This window comes from Ipomoea triloba, chromosome 5 (genome assembly GCF_003576645.1).
Source record: "Ipomoea triloba cultivar NCNSP0323 chromosome 5, ASM357664v1".
Classification (NCBI taxonomy): domain Eukaryota; kingdom Viridiplantae; phylum Streptophyta; class Magnoliopsida; order Solanales; family Convolvulaceae; genus Ipomoea; species Ipomoea triloba.
Genome location: NC_044920.1, coordinates 15,140,777 through 15,147,586, shown reverse-complemented (window position 1 = coordinate 15,147,586; position 6,810 = coordinate 15,140,777). Strand labels below are relative to the sequence as shown.

General features: G+C 33.2%; 1 long non-coding RNA gene across 7 annotated transcripts; it reads left to right on the top strand.

Annotated features, from left to right (window-relative positions):
- The first annotated feature begins 1,736 nt into the window (after positions 1-1,736).
- Positions 1,737-6,572, top strand: LOC116018944. Of its 7 annotated transcripts, none has more exons than XR_004098642.1 (5): positions 1,737-2,060; positions 2,878-3,198; positions 3,356-3,425; positions 3,702-3,993; positions 4,246-6,572. It is a non-coding gene; the product is annotated as an uncharacterized LOC116018944 (long non-coding RNA). The 7 variants fall into 7 exon arrangements; XR_004098644.1 differs by having other exon boundaries at positions 2,878-2,957; positions 3,102-3,193; positions 3,702-6,557; XR_004098641.1 differs by having other exon boundaries at positions 2,878-2,957; positions 3,102-3,198; positions 3,702-6,557.
- The last annotated feature ends 238 nt before the right edge of the window (positions 6,573-6,810 follow it).

Sequence of the window (6,810 nt, the reverse complement as noted above, 5' to 3'; positions counted from 1 at the left end):
AGTCCGAAAAATGCCTGGAATATTGTCACATAAACTTAATTGGAAACAATTCAGAATTTATAACGGAATACCATATTAACATTAATGGTTTCATTAATTAAAATATTTGATGGTAATAATCAACATTATAACCACCGTTAATATTTAACAATGACAACCAAATTATGGTAAGACACGTTTTTAATGTTTCCATATTTGTAAAGATAACATATGTGACTAGTCCAAATCAGCGGTTAACTTAAGGCTTGGTGAGGATTTTTAAGACACATAATAGAGAAAGAGTAACTGAAGTACATAATATTACCAAAACTGAATGGTGGAAACGGAATTGGTACGGTTTGAGTAAGGTTTATCCACCCTTAATGACAAAACTACCAAGCTATATGCCGATGCATAATCCCAGTGGGTAAATTATGATCATAGTTTAGTATTTTATCCTAATTAACCTTTTAAATATAACAAAATTGCCTGTGGGCTAAATTTCGTTATATAACACAGAGTTAACTACAAGGTTTCTTGCCTAAACTTTATGTGATTCAGAGTTAACTACAAGGTTTCTTGCCTAAACTTTATGTGATTAATCCTTAATATGTAATTTAAGTAAATAAACTTTATGTGATTAATCCTTAATATGTAATTTAAGTAAATTAAATTTATGTGATTAATCCTTAATATGTAATTTAAGTAAATTAAAGATGTTGTATTAATCCTTAATATGTAATTTAAGTAAATTAAAGATGTTGTAGCTACTCTTTAATTGACCAAAACTGAACATAATCACAATGGCAAGGGTATTTAAAACCTAATCAAACAAATTAAACCAAAACATGATAGACAATCTTTAGGTATACTCCCAGGAAAGTTGGTTGGTGCTGAGGCACCATTAAAAACCTCCTTAGACAGAGTAGCGTCGCAAAGGGACTAGTAGCAATATGGCGGTTTTAGCCAGCAAGGCGAGCTAGGGTCAGGGAACTAGTATTCCTCCCCAAGAAACTTCCCTAAATCATGTGTTCTCATATTTGAAGTAAAATTGTTTGGTTGATCTAAGAATATAGATTCACCTAAAGATAAGGCTTTAAATAGGGTAAAACTATGAAAAGTTTTATTTACTTTAGGTGCTTTGAAATCCTTTTAAAAAAGGATGAACAGAGTAATAACTGAAAAAGTAAGAATATGCATAATCTATTCTTAAAAGGCACTAAATTCACCTAAAAGGTACTAAAACATGCATAATAAGCATATAATTCAGTCCTAAACGGCTCTAAATTCAATCTTAATGAACATACTTTTCTAAAGAAATAATTATAATAATCAAATAATTATTGAAATAAAACATATAAGGCATGTTCAGAAATATGCATATCAATTTACTCCATAAATAAATAAATATTTAAATTGCAACACTGAATACTATTTAAACTGAATATTCAATATTAAAATTAAAATTCAAACATATTAAAACAAATAATTTGTTCACAATTGAATAGTAATTTTAATATGGAGTATAGACAAAATCCAATTGGATAACTTAATTGAAGAAGTCCAAATATGATGAAGAGTATAGTTAAAAAAAATGAAATTAGCCCAAACCAACAGGCCCAAACGGAATTAATTTTTTTTTAAAGAAGCCCAGGTTTGGCCATATTTGGGCCAGACCCGGCCCAACCCAAACAAACTTCATCATCTTCTTCATTATGAGACCTAGCGCAACAGAGTTAAGATGACAGAGACGAAGCGTAGCCGCAGCCATCGCCGGTTACCTGGAGGAGGAGACGGGAGTAGTGTCGTCGCCGGAGAACCCATCTCTGCCACCACCGCCCAGCTCCGCCTCGAACCAGCGACGCCGCACTCCCCCGCCCTCCGCTGCGTTGCGAACCAGTCCGGTCGCATAAAGGAGGAGAGTCCGGCCTGAAGGAGAGAAGACAGCAGCAACCTCGTCGCCGGAGAAGACCGGCTCCGTTACCGCCGCCTGCCTCGTGTGCGTCCGTCGTCTCTCTGCTCTGCCGCACCGTTGCTCAGCCGGCCGAAACCAACACACTGCCGGAGCGCCATTGTTGAAGGTAATGAAAAAAAAAAAATTTGTTTGCAGAATATCCAATTGAAATTTTCCGTTAATTATCTCCTAATGTCAAACAATTATGTCCAATTGTTTATTACTTCTGAATGTCAAACAATTATTGTCCAGCAGCCCAATGTACACAACATATTATAATTGCATGCACAAGAAGATTTACATATTGTTAACTGAATTACACAGTAAAGTATAGAACATATGCAAATAGCGATGCAATTAAAGGAAAGAACTAGGCAGAGATTATACCGGAATCTGATACCAACTGTAAGCTAATAAATTCACGTAATAACATAAACACGTGATATACGTATCTATTAAAATACTAACCTCCAGCCACTTCCAATTGAAGAAGGTCTGCAACAGAGTAACAGTACTGTTTCTCTCACTTTCTCAACCCTCTCTTGATGGTGTATGAGGAATGAATTGTTAAGCAGAGAGGACCAAAGGGCTCTATTTATACTATCCATATGCCATCAACGTATCCCTTCCCTAATTACTTTTACAATCACCATTAGTTATTTACCTTATTTAACTAATGATTATATGGAAGTAATGCACCAAAATAATATATTACTTTTATTATTATAATATCTACCAATATTATAATAATGTAATAGTGGTAAGTGTTACATATGCTGCCTACTTTGATTTCTATGTTGTGTGTGTGGAAGAAAATATGAATTTTTTTTTCATAAATCAATAATCGCGATCTATGAGAGATTTGCTTGTATCTTCATATCCTTGAGAAAAATCATTGATTTATATATGAAAATCTTTTTTAAATCTTATCTTTGTTTTTCTAGGAGCAAGTTTTGCAAGTTTTGCAGATTATCAACTAACTAAGCTCGATCTACATGAGAGAAGTAGGAGTTGTGCATCAGTGGTAAGAAACAAGTTTTTGATTTATATATTTACAAATTACTCTTAGTTATTGGAAAAACTAACTTAATGAGATTTTCTTTTACACTATTCATTTGGGCGGGAATTTGAGAGCCAAAATCATTTTGCTTTAATATATATGTCGAAGCCGCCATCACGGCCGTAACCAGCAACCCACCACCGCTGCCGACGCATTCTGCCGCCACCAACCCACCACTGCCGCCGAAGCCACCATCACTAGTAGCGTACCCCCCTCCCCCCTCTCTCTCAATTTAGTTTTAATAACATTTCTCTCTAGTTTTTGGCTATTTATTTCTTTTAGTAGTGATTATTAATCTTATTGTTTACTCCTAAGTATTCACTGGCGACATTACCTCTTTACAAATGATGTTCTCTATGCAGATGTTGTCTTCAATTTGAACTTATTAAAGCCAGAGCTTCTTGACCTTCTTCCTTTGGTTTCACTTTTCTGGTAAGTTTCTATCTTAATAGAGCATTTCTAAGCAACATCGAAATATTTTCTTTGGCTAACCTTCTATCAAATCTGATAATTTACAATCAGGTTGATGCTACTCAAATATATTTTTAAGCAGTATAATCTGTACATTGTTTTGTCATTTCTCCTTTATGTTATTACTCATTTTTTTCACTAGAACCACAACTAAGTTCTAGTTTTTGTTCTTGTGTAATTTTCTTGTGTCTTAGCTCCCTAAGTAATACTCTGTTTTTTTTTCTTCCCCGAATCCAGATGGATGGTATTAATGAAGTTGCTTTGGATAGGCTCTCATTTGTCATTGAAATGACAAAAGATATCAAGGAAAAAGCGGACATTGATAGAAAACTTGGATCACAACATTTTGTCTGGTTGCTTAGGGTAATTTCTAACCAATCATTTCTTATTATTAGATATTGCTTGGTAGATCGCAGTGCTAACTTCTAAAGTCTTTCATAAAACAAAACATGACTTTTACATGAAATACATGGAGCTTGCACTGCGTAATGTTAAAGGTGATGAGAAGGATGTATCTACTAAAAATGAGGTATTCTATATAAACACCTTCTGCATAAAAAGTTGATTTCTTCATTTCTTGCATTTAGTATTTAGATTCTTTCTTTTCGTATATTCAACAACTTTGATGTTAACCATTGTAGATTAGGAATTCCATTTGTGGTTATTTTCCCCTTGAGGGCGGGTTATATGTATGCTGATATAATGCTACTTTTTGTGTGCAATTGAATTATGGTAATATATAATATTATTTTGATTTCTTTTCTCTCTCCCATGCATGTAGGAGGAACCCCGGCCAGAATTTATGAAAGATCTTTATTCTCTGAAAAAATTTGTCCTCAAACAAGTTGAGGATCAAGTTATTGTAACGACAATGATTGAATCTAATTTTGTTAGAGCTATTCAATGTTTCCTTGACAGTATTGATAATAATGTTGTTCCCATAATTAAGTTTTCATGAGAGGTTAGTGTGACTTTGCATGTTAGACCCTTAATCCGATAGGATCACTTTGCATGTTAGACCCCTAACTCGATAGGATCACAAGTTATAATTTTCGTTATTGGCCTATGAGAGACTAGAGACTGGATTTGAATGAGCGGTTCTGTTCTGTTCTCCCTAACTGTGAATGAGGAGAAGCAAAACATGAGACAGAGAGTGTGAAAGAGATTTTATTTCAATTCCAACTCCCATCTCCCTCTAGAGCATGCTGCTACTTAGTTTATAAAAGAGCTACAATAGGAAATAACAATATTATGCTGGGAATATAATGAATCCTAAATATCTTAGTTGTTGAAAATAAGAAATCTAATCCTGATAATTGATCTACTGTATCATATGCTGATCTTATGCTTCCTTCTATAGTACTATTTGCTAATGTATGCATTAATGACTCCTCGTATTGTTATTATGTTTATCTTGAGCTTTGTTAACTTTGTTAGAGTTTCACGAAAGTAAGGGGTATGCTGAAGCTGTTAAGTTTTATATGTCGTCTTTTACTTTCGACCTTTTTACTTCTTTTGAAAAGGTAAGTGGTGTTGATTCTTTAATTTGATAATTTCTAAATTCTAATATTTAGGTAATTGTAGACTACAAAGAAAATTCAGAAATCCACGCGTAAATTTAATGATCCTACAATTCAAGTAACATATGTGAAGCATTTTCAGCAGTTTATTGAAATGTAACATCCAATTCCCTTTCAATAAACAGCTGAAAATGCTTCACATATATTACTTGAATTGTAGGATCATTAAATTTACGCGTGGATTTCTGAATTTTCTTTGTAGTTTGCAATTACCTAAATATTAGAATTTAGAAATTATCAGATTAAATAATCCGTTGATTGAAACACCACTTACCTTTTCAAAAGAAGTAAAAGGGTCAGAAGCAAAAGAAGACATATAAAACTTAACAGCTTCAGCATAAGTTTTTCCACATCTTGCTTCCGTGAAACTCTAACAAAGTCAACGAAGCTCTGGATAAATATAATAACAATATGAGGAGTCATTAATGCATTCATGGGCAAATAGTACTATAGAATAAAACATAAGATCAACATATGATACAGCAGATCAATCACCAGGATTGAGATTTTTTATTTTCAACAACTAAGATATTTAGGATTCATTATATTCAAAGTATAATATTGTTGCTTCCTATTGTAGCTCTTTTGTAAATTAAGTAGCAGCAATAAAATCTCTTTTACAAACTCTCTCTTTCATGTTGCTTCTCCTCATTCCCAGTTGGGAAGAACAAAACCGTTCATTCAAATCCAGTCACTAGTCTCTCATAGGCCAATAACGAAAATTGTAACTTGTAATCCTATTGGATTAGGGGTCTAACATGCAAAGTGACCTATAGACTTAATTGTGGGAAAAACATTATCATCAACACTCTTAAGAAAATATTGAATAACTCTAACAAAATTAGATCCAGTCATTGTCGTTACAATAACTTGATCCTCAAGCACAAATTCTTTCAGAGAATAAAGATCTTTCATAAATTCTGGTTGGGGTTCCTCATGCATGCATTTGCATGAGAGAGAGAAAAGAAATCAAATTAATATTATATACTGCCATAATTCAATTGCACACAAAAAGTAACATTATATCAGCATACATATAACCCACCTTCAAGGGGAAAATAACCGCAAATGGAATTCCTAATCTGCAACGGTTAGCATCTTCGAAAAAGAAAGAATCGAAATACTAAATGCAAGAAATGAAGAAATCAACTTTTTATGCTTAAGGTGTTTATATAGAATACCTCATTTTTAGTAGATACATCCTTCCCATCACCTTTAACATTACGCAGTGCAAGCTCCATGTATTTCAAGTAAAAGTCTTGTTCTGATTTATGGAAGACTTTAAAAGTTAGCACTACGATCTACCAAGCGATATCCAATAATAAGAAATGATAGGTTAGAAATTACCCTAAGCAACCAAACAAAATGCCGTTATCTAAGCTAACTCTTTTTGCTTATGCCTTTATACTTACTGACAGTTTTGCTAGAGGGGATTTCTTCCTCACTCTTCATCTCTGTAGACATTTTCTTCAACAAACCCATTTCAACTTTCTTCAACAAACCTATTTCTTCATCTTTCTCCAACAAATCTTCCATACCTTCTCTATCTTTTATTCTTCTTTTAGTTCTTTATAAACCAGTGATTATACAAAAATAAATGAACTCAATACTTGAGAACATATAAAAAAAGGGAAAAGAAAAGACAAAATAAGTGGTGTTTAAAAATAGATGGAGTTATAAAAATTTGAAACTTCATGAAATTGATGGGATGACATCGCCGATTTGAGATATGTCACATAAACGTAATTGGAAACAATTCAGGATTT